General features: G+C 39.9%; 1 protein-coding gene across 1 annotated transcript in view; it reads right to left on the bottom strand.

Annotated features, from left to right (window-relative positions):
* il21r.1 (interleukin 21 receptor, tandem duplicate 1) overlaps positions 1-9605 on the bottom strand; it is a 32524-nt gene extending 22919 nt beyond the window's left edge. The window contains exon 1 of the mRNA XM_047361509.1: positions 9461-9605. The gene's annotated coding sequence lies outside the window, so the exon portion shown is untranslated. The remainder of the gene's footprint in view (positions 1-9460) is intronic.
* Positions 9606-18133: the final 8528 nt, after the last annotated feature.

Raw genomic sequence — 18133 nt, 5'->3', positions numbered from 1 at the left:
GAGTACCTCAAGTCTTTGGATGTTGTGGGGCTGTCGTGGTTGACACGCCTCTTCAACATTGCATGGCGGACGGGGACAGTGCCTTTGGAATGGCAGACTGGGGTGGTGATCCCCCTACATATGAAGGGTGACCGGAGGGTGTGTTCCAACTACAGGGGGATCACACTCCTCAGCCTCCCTGGTAAGGCCTACGCCAGGGTATTGGAGAGGAGAGTCCGGCCGATAGTCGAACCCCGGCTTTAGGAGGAGCAGTGTGGTTTTCGTTACGGCTGTGGAACACTGAACCAGCTCTATACCCTCTATAGGGTACTCAAGGGTTCATGGGAGTTTGCCCAACCGGTCCACATGTGTTTTGTGGACCTGGAGAAAGCATTCGACTGTGTCCCTCGTCATGCCCTGTGGGGTGTGCTCCAGGAGTATGGAATCGGGGGCCCTTCACTAGGGGCAATTGGGTCTCTGTACAAGCGGAGCAGGAGTTTGGTTCGCATTGCCGGCACTAAGTCGGACCTGTTCCCGGTGCATGTTGGACTCCGGCAGGGCTGCCCTTTGTCACCGGTCCTGTTCATAACTTTTATGGACAGGAATTCTAGGCGCAGCCAAGGGTCAGAGGGGTCTGATTTGGGAGGATTTCGTCTCTTCTTTTTGCAGATGGCGTGGTCCTGCTGGCCCCCTCTAGCCAAGACCTACAGCATGCACTGGGGCGGTTCGCAGCCGAGTGTGAAGCAGCTGGGATGAAATTCAGCTCCTCCAAGTGCGAGGCCATGGTTCTCGACCGGAAAAGGGTGGCTTGTCCTCTTCAGGTTGGAGGAGAGTTCCTGCCTCATGTGGAGGAGTTTAAGTATCTCGTGGTCTTGTTCACGAGTGAGGGAAGAATGGAGCAGGAGATCGACAGATGGATCGGTACGGCTGCCACAGTAATGGGGGCGCTGTGCTGGTCCGTTGTGGTGAAGAGAGAGCTGAGCCGAAAAGCGAAGCTCTCGATTTACCGGTCGGTCTACGTTCCTACCCTCACCTATGGCCATGAACTTTGGGTCATGACCGCAAGAACGGGATCCCGGTTACCAGAAGTATGAAAGAAGTATGAAAGTCCAAGAAGTATGAAAATGAGCTTCCTCCGTAGGGTGGCCGGGCACTCCCTTAGAGATAGGGTGAGGAGCTCGCCCATCCGGGAGGGGCTCAGAGTAGAGCCACTGCTCCTCCACATCGAGAGGAGCCAGTTGAGGTGGCTCGGGCATCTATACCGGATGCCTCCTGGACGCCTTCTTCGGGAGGTGTTCCTGGCACGTCCCACCGGGAGGAAGCCCAGGGGACGGCCCAGGACACGCTGGAGGGACTATGTCTCTCGGCTGGCCTGGGAACGCCGTGGGCTCCCCCCGGAGGAGCTGGAGGAAGTGTCTGGGGAGAGGGACGTCTGGGCGTCTCTGCTGAGTCTGCTGCCCCCGCGACCCGGTCCCAGATAAAGCAGAAGACGAGTACGAGTACCTCCCACACTAAAATGACAGGTGTTTCAGTTTCATTGTCCAACCCCTGTACATAGCCCATTAGTCTTCCTTATTCTTTCATTTTGCTTGGTAAAGAGTCAGCATAGTAAAGAGTTTCCAAGGCACACCTTGGAAAATCATGAGAGTCTGATTTGGATACACTTCTAGTAATATCAAGTTTGCTGAAGTATTTGAATTCTTCTGGATTTTTTTATTGCAATCACAGTTTTAAATTGTACCAATGAACCTAATTTACAGCGCCAGTTGAAAATTATCAGGTGCAATTTCATGGTTGTTCTTGACTTTAGGAGTCCTCTAATGTTTGAATGGTTCATATATCAGCGTTGAATGGCAAACAATAACCCATTCCTCTGGAAATACTCAGATTTAAACACTTTTTTCAAGGAAAAAAGTTGTCAAGGTTGATCAAGACCACAAAAAGCAACTTCAGTGAAGCCTGCTTGGAAAAAGTCTAACAAAATGAGGGCTGCGTCAATCAAAGGGCTGTAGATTTTAAACCATCTGAAGTGTTAATGCAATGTGAAGACAAGGATAATAGCAATTCTTCTACATCTTCTTTGTGTATCTTCGTCTTTTTTAAAGAATATATGCGGATACAACATGTGGTGTCATCCAGGACATGTTACTGTGGAGTGTCATCTCTGCAGTCCAGATATTGAACTTTTAGCAGTAGGTTGTCGTCCATATTATTTACCCAGAGAGTTCACCAGAGTTAATGTGGGAACAGTTTATGTTCTACTTTTAGCTGTTGCCAACACTGCATGTGATGTCATCAGATCAGTTGTTGCTAAGCTACAGACATAACACCCCAATGCGTTTGTGACAATATTTGATGATTTTAAACATGCTTCACTTTCTGCTACACTTTCAGTGTTTCAACAGTTTGTCAGCTGCTCTACCAGAGAAAATAAAATGTTGGATTTCTTTTCTGCAAATGTCAAGGACTCATACATCTCTAAAGCAAGACCTCCTTTTGGCAAATCAGATCACAATCTTGTTTTTCTCTGCTCAAAATATAAGCCCCTTGTTCAGAAGCAACCTGTAATAAAGAGAACTGTGAGAAAATAGTCACAGGAAGCTGAAGAAGCTCTGCAAAGTTGCTTTGAGGCTACAGACTGGGACGCACTGCGCCACCCACATGGAGAGGACATCAATGCCATGACTAAGTATGTAACCGACTATATAAACTTCTGTGAGGATAACATCATCCCCACCAGAACTGTGAGATGCTTCCCCAGTTACAAACCATGGATCACCATTGACCTGAAGGACCTGCTTAACAAGAAAAAAGATACTTCAGAGAGGGAGACATGCAGTTATTGAGGAGTTTACAGAAGCAACGTAAAGTCAAGATAAGAGACAGCAAGGAGGTGTACAAGACGAAGCTGGAGAGCAAGCTCCAGCAAAACAATATCAGAGATGTTTGGTCAGAGACGAAGAAGATCACAGGCTTCAGGCAGACAGAAGATCGGACTGATGGATGTCTGGACAGAGCCAATGACCTGAATACGTTCTTCAATAGGTTCAGTTCAGAAACAAGCTCAGCATCCTCCTTTCCTGCTCACAGCCAAACAGACATCCCATCCTCCTTTGACCCACAGCTTTCCTGTCACACCTCAAATAATTTATCTTCCATGTCAGCCATGGACCCTTCTGCTTCAACATGTTTGCCTTCAGCCACATCAGAAGACGCTGATGCTCCCTTTGCCTCCCCCTTCCACCTGTGTGTCTCAAGAAGTCAGGTGAAGATGCAACTGGAGAGACTGAATCGGAACAAGGCTGTATGTCCAGATCGAGTCAGCCCTAGAGTCCTGAAGGCCTGTGCAGAGCAGCTCTGTGGGATTCTGCAGCACCTCTTCAACCTTAGCCTGGCCCAGAAGAAGGTTCCTGTGTTGCGGAAGACCTCCTGTCTTGTTCCGGTAACATCAAATTAAGTAAATTATAGCAACAATGTGAAACCCTGACTGGCACATTTTTCTCAGGCTCAATATTGAAAATAGAAAAATATAGACAACAACCCACCTTCATGCTGGTGTTGTTCCTTATTCTGTTGGATCTCCAGTCATCAATCGACATTCTGTCCAATCAGCTGATTGGTAAGGAGGTAAAGAAATGTTTAAAGGAATTCACCCAAGAGTGATTGGAAACTTTTCTAACACGTTCCTTCAGTTTAGGGCAGGGCACCAAAAAAGCTGGAGCCGACTTGATGGTATGGTTCCTTACTAAGAGGCTAACCCATAGCAGAAAGATAAGAAAAAACTTCTGGGGTGTTTTAAAACCTTAGGATTTGAGTTGAAATTGTTTGTTTAAAGGCTGACCTGTCATGAAGCTGACATTTTCCTCCCAGTTTTAAATCTTTACAGGAAAATATTTCCTGAGTCAGGTTATTCTTACCCCTGGAGAGAACAAACGTTAACCCTACAAATTTAAAATTTTTTGTTATTTGGTAAAGAGTTTTCTATTTATAGTAACTGTTGAGCTAATTGAATATTTTGGTAAATCAGTGATTTATTCAGTGTTAAATGCCCTTCTAAAAGAGCTTCATGCTCATCTTCTGATTTATTAAAATAAAATATCTGGGCCCATATTTACAAAGATCCTCAGAGTTCTCTCAGAGTCCTCCTATCTTAGCCTAAAACCAAAGAAAACTCACCCATCATGTTGCCCTGACATCCCAGATCATGAAGGTCCTAGAGAGACTCTTGTTGGTCCACCTGAGTAAGCAAACAATAAACTATCAGGCCCCCCTTCAGTTTCCTTATCGCTCAACAAACCCACTGTCATCTGGACAAAGCCAGCAGCACTGTGAGGATCATGTTCTTTGATTTCTCCAGAACATTTAACACAATTCAACCTGATTTGCTTTGTCAGAAACTCCAGAAGACTCAGGTGGAGCCCTCAACAATCTCCTGGATCAAAGACTACCTGACAAACAGACCACAGTTTGTGAGACTGAAGGGTTGTGAGTCTAACCAGGTAGTCAGCAGCACAGGAGCACCACAGGGGACGTTACTCTCACCATTCCTTTTCACTCTGTACACCTCAGACTTCCAGTACAAGACAGACTTCTGCCATCTGCAGAAATACTCTAATAAAGATGGTTCTGCAGTCGTGGGGTGGATCAGAGAAGCTGAGTACTGGGAGCTGGTGGACCGCTTTGTGGCATGGTGTGGAAACAATCATCTCATCTTGAATGTGAGTAAAACAAAGGAGATAGTTGTAAATTTTTACAGAAACAAGAATAGGTCAAACACTATTTCCATAATGGGAGAAGAAGTGGAGGTGGTGGAGGAGTATAAATACCTCGGTGTTCACCTGGACAACAGACTGGAGTGGAGATGCAACTGTGAAGCCGTCTACAAGAAGGGACAGAGCAGACTGTACTTCTTGAGGAAGCTTAGGACCTTCAGTGTTTGCAGCAAGATGCTGCATATCTTCTATAAGTCTGTTGGGGAGAGTGTAATCTCTTCTGCCATCATCTGCTGGGGAAGCAGCATCAGAGCCAGGGACTTAAAAACCTCAACAAGTTGATAAAGAAGGCTGGCTTTGTTCTGGAGACTCCTCTGGAACCTCTGGAGATCATTGTGCAAGGAAGGATTCTTCATAAAATGAAGAACAGGAGATCCTTCCTGCCCACAGCCATCAGCATCTACAACAGCTCTTTGATGAAACTTGCATAATATGAGCTACAACAACATTTAATTTCTTTTCAGGATTAATAACATATTTTGAATTGAATTGAATCAAAGCAGATGCATGGTCCACACAGGCCTCTGCCACTCCTTTGCTAGTGCATATTGGGGGTTTAAGCACATTGGCCTTTTTACACAGATACTTGATGTTTTTTGAACTACTTCACCTTTACAACAAACATAAACCAGAGAATAAGCACCATTTGCGAGTTTGTTATAAATACAGAATTCAATTTAACAAGAAGAAATAGTACTTTAGATTAATTTGGGGAAAATGTGTAGTAAGATAAACAAAGCTGCAGCACCACAAATAGCCACCAGAGGCCACTGTATGTGAAGTTAAATTTAATCCCACTGTATTATTTTCTTTTTCTCTCATTTTTCCATATACTTATTACTTACCCTATAATGAGTATAGCTTTTATGTATCTATGCAGCCATGCTGCAACAGTAGCATGATTGTTAGAAATAAAACAGAACACATTCATACAGCAATACACACTGATGCACAGATCGGTAGACAACTTGGGGTTAAGTGCCTTGCCAACATGGGCATGTGACAATAAAAGCCTGGAGTCAAACCTAAAAGGTTTGGACTGCAGAACAACTACTCTTCCCATGAAGACAGAGTCGACCCATAAATTTATTTAATTTGTGCATTTTTTGTGTCACAAATTTACGATACCATATGTTTGCATTCTTATTTTTTTTATTAATAGTATTTTTGTTTTAATACATTAATTTGAGAATAAAAATGTAATTTGGTTTAGTGATGCAAATGCCCTTTGAATTGAAATTCTAAGCATGAAAGTCAAAGTTTGATGAGTGTACTTTTTAATATGACTGCAAGAATAAAAATAGTGAAAGATGCAGGAATAAACTACCACCACCCCTGATGATTTATGGCACACTTATGTCTATTCACCCTGTTTGAGATGTTCATTTACTGTTTGACAGATAAAATGAGAGAATAACATTGTAACTAGCTTGTATTGTTGGTAACAGTTAGCATAAAAATAAATAAATCCACCTAATGTTCTGGATTGGACCTAGAATGTGCTGAACTCTGGTGTGATATCACTCCCAGGTTTGAGTCCCAACTTCAGAATGAAACCAGTAGTACCAGATGGGAAGCGCTGGTTCTTGGCATGGCAATTGCTTAAAAAAAAACATCAAATTAAGTAAATTATAGCAACAATGTGAAACCCTGACTGGCACATTTTTCTCAGGCTCAATATTGAAAATAGAAAAATATAGACAACAACCCACCTTCATGCTGGTGTTGTTCCTTATTCTGTTGGATCTCCAGTCATCAATCGACATTCTGTCCAATCAGTTGATTGGTAAGGAGGTAAAGAAATGTTTAAAGGAATTCACCCAAGAGTGATTGGAAACTTTTCTAACACGTTCCTTCAGTTTAGGGCAGGGCACCAAAAAAGCTGGAGCCGACTTGATGGTATGGTTCCTTACTAAGAGGCTAACCCATAGCAGAAAGATAAGAAAAAACTTCTGGGGTGTTTTAAAACCTTAGGATTTGAGTTGAAATTGTTTGTTTAAAGGCTGACCTGTCATGAAGCTGACATTTTCCTCCCAGTTTTAAATCTTTACAGGAAAATATTTCCTGAGTCAGGTTATTCTTACCCCTGGAGGGAACAAACGTTAACCCTACAAATTTAAAATTTTTTGTTATTTGGTAAAGAGTTTTCTATTTATAGTAACTGTTGAGCTAATTGAATATTTTGGTAAATCAGTGATTTATTCAGTGTTAAATGCCCTTCTAAAAGAGCTTCATGCTCATCTTCTGATTTATTAAAATAAAATATCTCGGCCCATATTTACAAAGATCCTCAGAGTTCTCTCAGAGTCCTCCTATCTTAGCCTAAAACTTCCTGCCAAGGACTCCTAGCTTAAGAGATTCACTTCACAGCTGAGAGCGACTCTGAGTGCGGAGACAGCAGAACTTCCTATCTTAGTGAGGAAGTGAAGAGGTGTGGTTGACCCTGTAGCTTTGGTCCTGGGATCACGGTGAGAACCAACAGACATTCCCAGCAGATCAATGTGTTGTTCCCTCTGCTTTCAGCACCAGCCTGGACTGTGAGCAGCTCTGGTTCCTGTTGCATTCAGAAGCTAGAGAGGAGATAGCAGCACCAGAGACCTTCTCCACAGACAGGGAGTGTTGGAGATGACCATTTACACTCAGGTTGCTGACATCATCATGAACAATACAGCAAATACTGATTCACCTCATTTACATCTTCCTTCTATGTATATAATGCTCAGATTATTGGACTGTTTCCAATAATTTTTTGTGTATGTGTATATTTTTTTGAGTTCTTCCAATGTTTTCCAAATGTATCTTTTAAAGCATTTTACATTCTGTAAATACTTAAATAATTCTGTACTATATTGTTTGTAATTTTGTTTACTTTTTATTCATGGTTATTTAGTATTGTTTCTATTATTTATTTATTTATCCTTCCTGATATTAAAGGTTGACCTTTAACCTGTCCTGCTGCTAAAACTATTTAATCTAAAAATTCGAGAAATTCTAAGATTTTTCTTGCAATGACGTCACTAGGAGCTACTTTAGGTCTGAAAATTCTTTGTGAATACGGGCCCCGATCTTTTAGTTTCATGGGTGTGCTGTACAGGGACAAAACCTCAACAGCCTTTGAACGTCTGGTCAGACAAGGCAGAGATTTTACAAACTCCTAAAGTTGCTTCTGTCATGATCTTAGCAGGAAATCTTCTATATAATTGCCCATAAAATCTGCTGCCTGCTGACCACATAAATCAGCCAAAGGATTCCTTCTGTCTCCTGACTAATCCCTGGTTTCCCTAACAAGAGATATCTCAGTGGAAGGAACTGATTATCCTAAACAGAGCCTGATTAAAGAACTAAAGCTGTGTTGTTGTTGACCTTCCAAGAATGGGGAAGAAATGTTAATCTTTCTTTTAACAAAATCACTGACCTAGAAAAGATTTCCAAGTCCTGCACAAGCATTTAATTAACGTTTACCAAATCAATCTGTCTGTGCTTATCTTCTAAGACATCCAAGTTAAAAGAACTGTATTATTATTTCTGGACAATATATAAATATATTTATGTGTGTGTGTGTGTGTGTGTGTGTGTGTGTGTGTGTGTATATATATGTGTGTGTGTATATGTGTGTGTGTATGTGTGTGTGTGTGTGTGTGTGTATGTGTGTGTGTGTGTGTGTGTATGCCGTACACTTTGCATCTGTACTGGGCTGAAAGACCCAGTCACAACCCATTTTCCTTTCTTTTTTATCAAGACCTATATATATAAAAAGGAAAGGAGACGTTAAGATCAAGAATCTCAAGTTTTTCCTGGCCACGCCAGGCAGTGAACAAAACACAGTTTCTTGTAGATTTGTATTTTCTTGTATTACAAGAGAGAAACAGGTCCAAAGCATCAGAGATCCTCCACTTACACACTCTATACTCTCAGGTCCAGGGACCGATACCCCAGAGAGGCAACCAGCTCCCGGACCTAAGAGGTGGTCCCCTTCATTTCGGAGTGGAGACCGCCCAAGCCATCAGTGGAGACTAGACCGAACAGAAACGCCATGAATCCCCTCCACACAGGAGCACACACACATAAGAGAGCTTAATCTCCGAACAGCTGATGAAGACACATCCACAAAGCACGAGCCCTGGCGCATCCCACCCTCCCACTACAGAGCACCCTGAGACGGCAAGGCAGCAGCCCTTGCAACGCTACCCCAGCCTTGGTCAGGTCACCCACCAAGCACTCCCCGGCAGACGGCTCGCACATGGGCCTGATTGTCTCTAACATGCCCCGCAAACACACAACATCACCGCAACTGCAATGCCAGCCCGGGAAGAACCACCAACCAGCTGGGCACCCCCAACCAGCTGCACCAACACACCGAACACCAGCAGCCCAAGCTCCAAGGGTCCATGGGAGAGAAACAAAAAAAAACAATAAAGAAATTAAACATGCAAAAATATAGCACAAACAACATGAATTCAACTTCAGTGGCATTTACTTGTGAATGCTGTTTGACAAGCAACATTCTTTACAGGGGTCAGTTTGTTGCGCACAAAACGATCCTCAATAAATAGTTCTTTCTTCTCCTTTTATAAATATCTGTAAAAGTATCATGAAGTGATGCATCCTGTAACTAACTGCCACCTCTGTATTGAGTTTTAGAGTATCTTTGCACTCATAAAATCTATGGTTTAGTTAAAAGGTTTGGATGTAAGTCAGTAAACACAGACCTTTGTTCTGGAGATGTATCTCTGATGAAGACTGGAGCAGCAGCCTGATCTTCTTTTACAACAACGTCGGCACAGCTCTTATGTGCATCTCAGTCAGATTCCCATGACTATAACGACACAGCAGAAAATGTTTTTGAACAATAGGATGCAAAAAAGGCGAAGCAGGTCTTCATGGTAAGGGTTGTACTAAACGTCCAAACTTCCTCAAACTAAGAGAGAGGGGAAGATGGAAGGTGGAGAACTACAACTGAGACCTTAAACATGATTGGAAAAGTAACTAAACTGCAAAGGGGGAATAAATTCCAAGATTTGAAAAGGATTATGAGAGGGTTATGTGGTTTGTTGGAAGTCTTGTGGGGGTTTTTGGTTAAAACTTTGGTTAAAACTTTGTTACTTGAGATTTAGCTGAACAACATTACAAAATTTACAACATTAAATGGAGAATAAAAAACAGAGAACAAGGTTTATTTTTATGTTCGAGAAGGGAAGCAGCACATTACTTGTATAAATGGGGAAGTCCGTGAGGTTTTTTTTGTTTTGTTTCATTTTTGTGTGTTGAGCATTTGCAGCACAGCTCAGAAGAAAGATTTAGGCCAAGCTGCTGTAATCCTCTCCTTTAATATGCAGAAAAAGTGAAAAAAAATCATTTTGAATCAATTTCCAAAAAACTTTCAATGTCAGTCAGTTTCTACCACTTATTCCATAGTGGGTTGCAGGGGAGCTGGTGCAGACTATGGGCGAGAAGCAGGGTACACCCTGGACAGGTCGCCAGTCCATCGCAGGGCAACACACAAACAACCATGCATACACTCATACACCTAAGGGCAATTTAGAGAGACCAATTAACCTAACAGGCATGTCTTTGGACTGTGGGAGGAAGCCAGAGTACACGGTGAGAACCCACACATGCACGGGGAGAACATGCAAACTCCATGCAGAAAGACCCCTGGCTGGGAATCAAACCCAGGACCTTCTTGCTGCAAGGCAACAGTGCTACCAACTGCACCACCGTGCAGCCAACTTTCAATGTATTTTAATCTAAAGCAAAAAAATAAACTATTATCCAGCCATTGCTCACACAACAGCTCAGTGCTGACTTGTGGAATAATGTTGCTACAGCAGTATCATCTCAGGCTGCAAAAATCTGTTTTGATAGACAGAGATGACATGAAGTGAAACACGACTGTAGACTGCAGTTTGAAGCGCTGCTCTGGTTTCTATTTTGGGACTTTTACTTCATTTTATTTTCCATGTTACAGAAACATGACCAGATTCAGATACAGTAATTCAAATCAGTGCAAAGCTCTGATCCCAGCAGGCCACAGAGACTCTAACTAAACATTTTACATGTTTTAAACTGTAAGCATGAATTAATGAATTAATGCATTGGTTTGAATCCCTGCAGACATATTTAGACTGTTTAGAAGTGTTTGGAAACGTGAACACAGTTTAAAGCGTTGTCACACAGGATGTGGTAAAATGACTGGTGGTCTGCTCAGTATCAAACTCTGAAGGAAGAACGCTTCTAGATGTTAATCTAGATCTTAATCTTACATCTTAGAATATGGAGACGGCGCTACGAATGTAATGGAACATTATTTGATGATGTACGAGTATCTAAAGCAGGCAAACATCTCTGTTTCCACATCTAGAGTTGACCTTTTAGAACTGCACATTTTAATACTGTTTCTTCTTCGCTTATGGGATGCCTTTGGTAATAAAACTATCAGTTTTACAAGAAATCTTTTTCTTAAAATCCAAAACCAAACTCTGGGCTCAGAAATGTCCCAGCAGAAAAAAACTTAAATAAGTTTAGGAACTCAAGCAGGATCCTTCCTTAAAGTTGCTTGACGGGGCTTCTCCAGGCTAAAGTAAGTAAAAAAAAATGACGGGATTTTTTCCTGAGTGGGTAAAAGATGTTCAGTCATGCAGGGTCACGCGCTGGATGTCTGTTTTTCTCCGCCTCCACGTTTTTTCCAGCCTCCCCACACACACCCGACCCCCCTCTATGCAGCTAACGGTTTTAAAATTAGTCTTTTTGTTTATGAACGTTTCTACAAATTTAATTCACCTTTAATAGGTTAATCACAGAATGATATTTATGCTAGCTGCCAAAGTTTCATGCAAGAAACTATGATTAAAGGACGAAACTCAGATAACCTGTAATTGTTTTACCAACAGGTTTTAAAAAGTTTAACTTTACAATAATCTGAAGAAGATAATCAGTTCAGTCACCAGCCCATGTGTGTAGAGGTGAGGTGGGTACTAAGACATACAATCTTCCATAAATCTAAAGCTGTTCCTTTTTTTTTATATATATATAAAATGAGTTTTCTGTTATATTGTTGTGTGTCTCCCTGCTTGTTTTTGCTATTTATGTATTTTAGTCAATACAAAACCTTTCCTTGTTAAATGTTTGTCACAGTTTTATAAAAACAACTTCATAATTTTACAACACATATTGCTGTTTGCTGTATTTTTTGATTGTATTTATAATTAAAATGGCTAAAAGTTATTTCTCAAAGAAATAAAACAGATTTTTTTTATCATTTTTAAACTATCTGCAACTTTCTACCTGAAGTTTGATTTTTGCCTTAAGGCTATTTCCCACATAAAACCAATTAATCAAACTAAAATACACAGAATAGTATCTTCAAATATTTTATTTTAATTTTATATGTTTGGGTCAGTTTGTAGACATTTCACTGGAGAGGAGCAACACCGAAAGTAGACCATCTTAATCTGTTTTTGCATATTTTTCTCAGTGAAGCTTCATCTTTTATCAAGTAAAACTTTAGAAAATTAATGATGATGTTAGAATCAATTAAAATATGTAATTATGGTATTTTTGGTTCTAAAGGCTCCAGTTTTTCAGACACATATCTGGTTTGGTAGGAAAGTTCCCAAAAAAAGCTCAGTTAAAATATAAGCGATCCAAACTGAGTCACATTAAAAGTGAAAGGTCAGACTGGAGGACCGTATTAACACTACTGATGCACAGGAACTAGACAGAAAATTGATTTTTTTTTTTTTTTTTTTCACCATAACTGAGTTTATATTGGGTCTAAAAGTCAAAGAAATGTTCCAAAATGATGAGAAACATTTCTTCATGTTGTTATAAATTAACGTGCATCTAAATAACCAAAACAGAGGTAGAAAGCAATGAAAAAACTGTTTATTTATAAGATCCACATGAAACAAGCACATTTAATACAATTCAGTTGCAGCTTTGCTTTGTTTTTTTATCAGGCCCAAGGATCCATAGAAGTTTCCTTTGTCAGCGCAGCGGGACCGGTTTCTCTGTCAGAGGAACAGAACGAGGGAGAGAGAAAACGTTTGGTGTGGGAAGGTTTTTCTGTGTAAATAGAATAAAGCTCATTCTAACAGATCGCTAACTGCATGTTCTCCCTCCTCCTCCTCCCTGCTCTGGTGTCTCATTCTTTACAACCAGCAAATTAAAACAAACTGCTGAAAAAAATAAGAAAAAACGTTCACCTTTTTCCTTATTTCTGTCTTTATTTAATGTTTTTAAAAGAAGAATTTTATGCTCTGGCCACATGTTTGACAAATCAACTACAAAAATGGTATTCATATTTTTTTAAATTAAACTTAGAAGTTCAAATGTTTAAATAAGAATTCATTTTTAACTGTTTATGAAAAATAACAAAGCAGGTTGATATCTAAAACCTGTTTAAAACAGTGATCACAGAAAACCCAAGCAAAGAAAACAGAACTGAATATTACTTAATGTATTATTTAATAATAACACCTTCTAAACGTTTTTAAGAGTTCTCTCCAAGTCTTTGATTTAGTTTAAAGTAAATCATCTGGTTGTTAGAGATTTATTTTTGTGGCTGGAAAATAATGTTTCTGGTTGTTTCAATGTTTTAAATAAAGAGTTTTTCTCTGCAGAGCATAAAACTACAAACATTAAGATCTAAGTATGCATGACTCATTTAAATATAGCAATTACTTCTAATGGGAGAAACTTTTATGCTCAGTATGAAGCCTCTTTTTAAGTGTTTTTATGCTGTTTTCCTCACTTTCCAACTTTTGAAAGAGAAACATCAACTTTAATTTTTTCATAAATTTTACATCTTGTCTAATTTTTTTAATCCAGCATCTCAAAATTTATATTTATTTTCTAATTTCTTTTTCAGTTTATGTTACCAATTTTAAGGAAAATTTATTTAAATGTATTTTCTAATAAAACAATTAAAGCAGTTTTTAAGCTTAAATATCTTTATTGATGTAATGTAATATTTATAAACAGTTTAAATCAGACATTAATTAATTAATTAATTAATTTACAGACTGAAAACGTTTCATACATATTTCATATTACCAGCTTCTCTGTGACAAACATTATTTGTAATGATGTTTGATGCAGAGCAGCCAAGGCGCCAACAGGGGGCAGTAAAGATCATTGTTACCTTTCACAACAACATCTCAGTCTTTTGAAAAATGATGTTTCCTTTCACTTGAGTACAAATTACAAAGCTTATGTGCGTGATGTCACACTTTCTCTGCTTCTGTTGCAGTGATTCAGGCTTTATTATTTATGCCTTTGAATATTGGTCAGATCCTTCAGGGTGGATGCGTCTGCTCACAAAATGAGCTGCAAGATGCAAAAATGTCTTTTCAATAATCTGCCGCATGACTGATTGTTGGTGAGTAATATGAAAGGCTCCCTGTGCAGCACTTCAACTAGGACATTTATTCTCATTAAACATTACAACAACGACATCGACGTCAAAACCACTTAATTCGTCTTTAATTGATAAAGTTTCTTTGCTTTACCCATCAGCAGTTAAACTACCCAGGATTTTACTTAGCAGATCAGTTATTAAAGGTTAATTAATGTTTGTTTTGTCCCTTTCTGTGCCTTCCTGTCGTTCTTTAAGGTAAAATCAAAATGATTCAGGTTGCCTGTTATGATTAGATTCCCGTGTTTCTCTTACAGATCTCCAAAAACTGTATCATTTTAGGTGAAATAGTTTTAAATTCCAGAATATGAATGTACTGAATGAAGAAGTCAGTGCTTGTTCGTTTTTAGTTTATTTTCTTTTTATCTTTTAAAGAGTGCTTGACCAATCGTCCTCCAGGCTGTGTGAGAGTCTGTCAGAGATTGTCTTCACACTTTGTTTTTTCATTTATTTTCAGTCCAGCACCTCACCATTTGCAGAGGAATGCTTGTTTATGGCGTCACTAATTCCCTGACCTGCAAATCACCATAGCATTAAAATTAATCCTGAACTCCCAGGATGGATTTGGAACTGGGTTTTATGCAGTATGTGTGGCAGCTATGTTGGATTTTGATGCATCTCTCAAGTCATGTTTCAGATCTTTGTTGGGTTCTTCCTAAATGCGACTTTCAGATATTATTCCTTTACAGGTAGGGCTGAATGATATCAAGGAAAAGTAATACTATTGCTGATTAATACAGTTTACTTATCTGGTGCAGTTAACCCACGCTGTTCTTTTTCATCATCTTGATTTCCCAACGACTCTCTGTGTCATTTAGCACTCAGCTCCACATCAGTGTAAACAATAAGGGCAGTGAGAGTCCATCCAACTGGCTAAATAAATTATTGGCATACAGAGCTCTTCAAATATAAGAGCCAAGCAAAAATTGCATCCAAGCAGTCCTTTGTGATTGTGACTTTTGTTAAAGCAGCAACTGTGATTTGAGGATACCACTCTATCTGCAGGATGTTTTTTAAGGCATTTTGCTGTCCACTCATAGACTTTATAATTTTTGAAGGAAATAATGTCTACATGTGCCTCACCATTACAACATATGTATGTCCTAAAATGGTGAGGTACATAGACTGGGCAGAAAATAGGTGAAAACGCAGCCGAGGTAAAGAGAAAAACTTTTAAAGGATTTCAGGAAGCACAGAAAACTTCTGAGACCACACCTTAAGCTAAATTTAAAAAATACTTTTTCACAGTATTGTATCTGGGCTCGTTATTTTTTTAAGAATTTATTTTTGCTGGGTTAAATTCATTTCTGTATGGGCTGGTCATATTAGATTTATGGATGGATTATTATCCTTTAATAACTCTTATTAAATTCATATAAATTCAATTTAAATAAAATTAAATGTTTTTAATAAAACAAAAATGTTCTTATGTGAATGAAATTCTTTTGTGTTACTTGTGTCAAGCAAAAACAGAAGAAATACAGCTCAAAAAAACATAACAAACTCAACAAATAATTCAACCAGCCGAGTTAGGCTGGAAATCACCTACTGTGAACTGAGTAAATCTTAGATGTGGACCTGGATGACTTTTGTTATATTGAATCTGCTCCATACTGAAAAAAATTGTTAGATTCAAGTTAGATTTAGACCTAATCAACTGAATATTATTCAAATATTTTTCTGTTAACATTAAACATGTGAGATGCCTTGATTAGTTTGAGTGTGTGATTTATTTTTCTTATAGACCATTATGTCTGTAATATAAAGGTATGTTTTACCCTTTTTGGAGATATTCCTCATGTTGTCTAAACTGATATCCTCTTTGCATGAGGTCAAAACTTAGGGAACTATGAGTGTGAACCCATAATGACATCACACCAGGCACACAGCAGCAAATACACCTTTAGACATCCTGACTGTCAACACCATGTTGCACCCATTGGTTTGCAGGGCAGGCAGTACAGAGCCTAACAAGTTCAAAAATGGTTACAACTTGTATGTGTCTGACCTTTACCAGTTTTTGTCATCTTTGAGAGGGTATTCCTCGGGGCGCAGTGTGTTCGCGGGAAGCGGGGATTAGGGGTGCTTTGCTCTTTTTAGTGGAGGTGGCTGAAACAGCTCTCCTCAGGTTCAAAAGGGTTTTTTATCCCTTTCAGAGGGCTGCAGGCTCCTGGTGACTTGTCCTGTCAAGTGACCTGCACTCTAAAGCAAAGTGGTGGAGGTGTCTTTATGGAGAGGGTGGCAAAGGCTGTGGTGTTGAAGGACATTCAGAGGTGGCATTGCTGCTGGTGAAGAGGGGACTGGGGGAAGGTGTTTGGCTCGTAGAGGGCAGATATGCAGTGTTGCAGCTGTTCTTGTCCACGTCTGACTGAATAAGAGGAGAAAGGGAGGGTGGAGGAGGGAAAGATTCAGGTTCAGAAGTGTTGAAGCATAAAATCTGTCTCTCTCTCGCTCTCTTATTCTGTCTTTCTCCCCACTCTGTTGCTGGGCCAGACGCAAAGCAACAGCAATTTGTGCGATTTCACAGCTCACCGAATCCCTAAAACTCTGACAGCCTTGTGCTGGGGTGGGGGGTCATGATTATGGGAGGGAGAGATGAAGGCAATGTGGAAGAATGCATAGAGGATGGACAGAGCAGAGAAGTAGTTGAATGTGAGTAATAATGGAGAATAAAGATGGATAGACTGACCAGGATAGCAAAGAAGATGAGAGGCTGATTGCTGTTCAGGTGGAATTGATGTTTCTGCTTCTCCTTAAAAGCAGCATTCCTTTGTTATCAGTTTATTTTCAGCTAACAGTTTAAACAGCAAGAAGCAATCAGAAGTGAGCATTCTTTTGTTATACTTGGCAAAAGCAAAAAAGTAGGGGCTAAAAAACAACCAAAGCTTTGAAGACGACATAGAGACCTGGACATGTGCAGTTTAACGTACATAGATAAGAATTTTCCACAGGGTTTAGGTCGGAAGAGCAGCACTCCTTTGTTTCATTTTGCGATTCTAAAAACAAAAATCACATGTTGGGTTTGTCAAGGCTCAAGACTCAGGCCATCTTCTGTACATGCTCCCCTAGCTTATATTTTGGGGTATTACAACATGTCTAACCATAACTATGTTGCAGATTATCAGTCGTTTACAATCATTGTTTAACTGTATCCATTATAATAGTGAGTGAATTGGCCAGAATGTCCTCAGTTTTAACACAGGAAAGGCAGAAGTCATTGTTTCTGATTTCAGAAATGCAAGATCAGAAATTGGCACCTAGCAAGTCTCAATCAGGCAAAGAATGAGACGTGTGGATCCAATCCAGGGTACTGACCCTCAGTTCTGGTCAAGGCTTCTTAACATGATTAGTATTGGTGATTCTAACTAAATTCAACAGATACCTGTTGCTGGTCTACTGTCTCCAATTTTATTTGTTACACCCCAGAAAGCCAAAGCTGCCATGTATTGTAAGGCCCATTTTAATAATCACGGCCTTTTTTCATCAAAGGCTTACAATACTGTATTATAGATGATGCAGATCATTATTTTAAATCTGTGTTTTTCCTCACATTCTAAGGCTACATTCACACCACAGGCCTTAATGCTCAATTCAGATTTTCTCATGAGTTTATCAGACTCCAGTGTGAGCAATCTATAGCACAGCACACATTTGTTCTTGTCCAGATGCTTCTTCACTTTTTCTTGCCTTAATCAGAAAGATAAAGACAGCTGATCTGAAAGTTATAAACAAAGCCTGGAGACTAAAGGAATACCACCCACATATGTAGGTAACACACCTTCAGTTACTAAGGTAGCTCTGTTTTGAAACTACAGTTAGCAAGCTACAAACGTCTGTTAAGCAACTGAGTGCAGGCTTGCTACCTGAGGATATAGCCAGATAAACCAGCTGATATCACTTTTATAGACTCTCTGTGTTACTCTATAAAGAGCAGAAAGGCATAGAGTGCAATATGCTGCAGTTAGCA

Source organism: Girardinichthys multiradiatus, chromosome 3, assembly GCF_021462225.1.
Source record: "Girardinichthys multiradiatus isolate DD_20200921_A chromosome 3, DD_fGirMul_XY1, whole genome shotgun sequence".
Lineage (NCBI taxonomy): Eukaryota > Metazoa > Chordata > Actinopteri > Cyprinodontiformes > Goodeidae > Girardinichthys > Girardinichthys multiradiatus.
The sequence above is the reverse complement of the archived record's forward strand: the minus strand, read 5'-3'. Positions and strand labels throughout refer to the sequence as shown.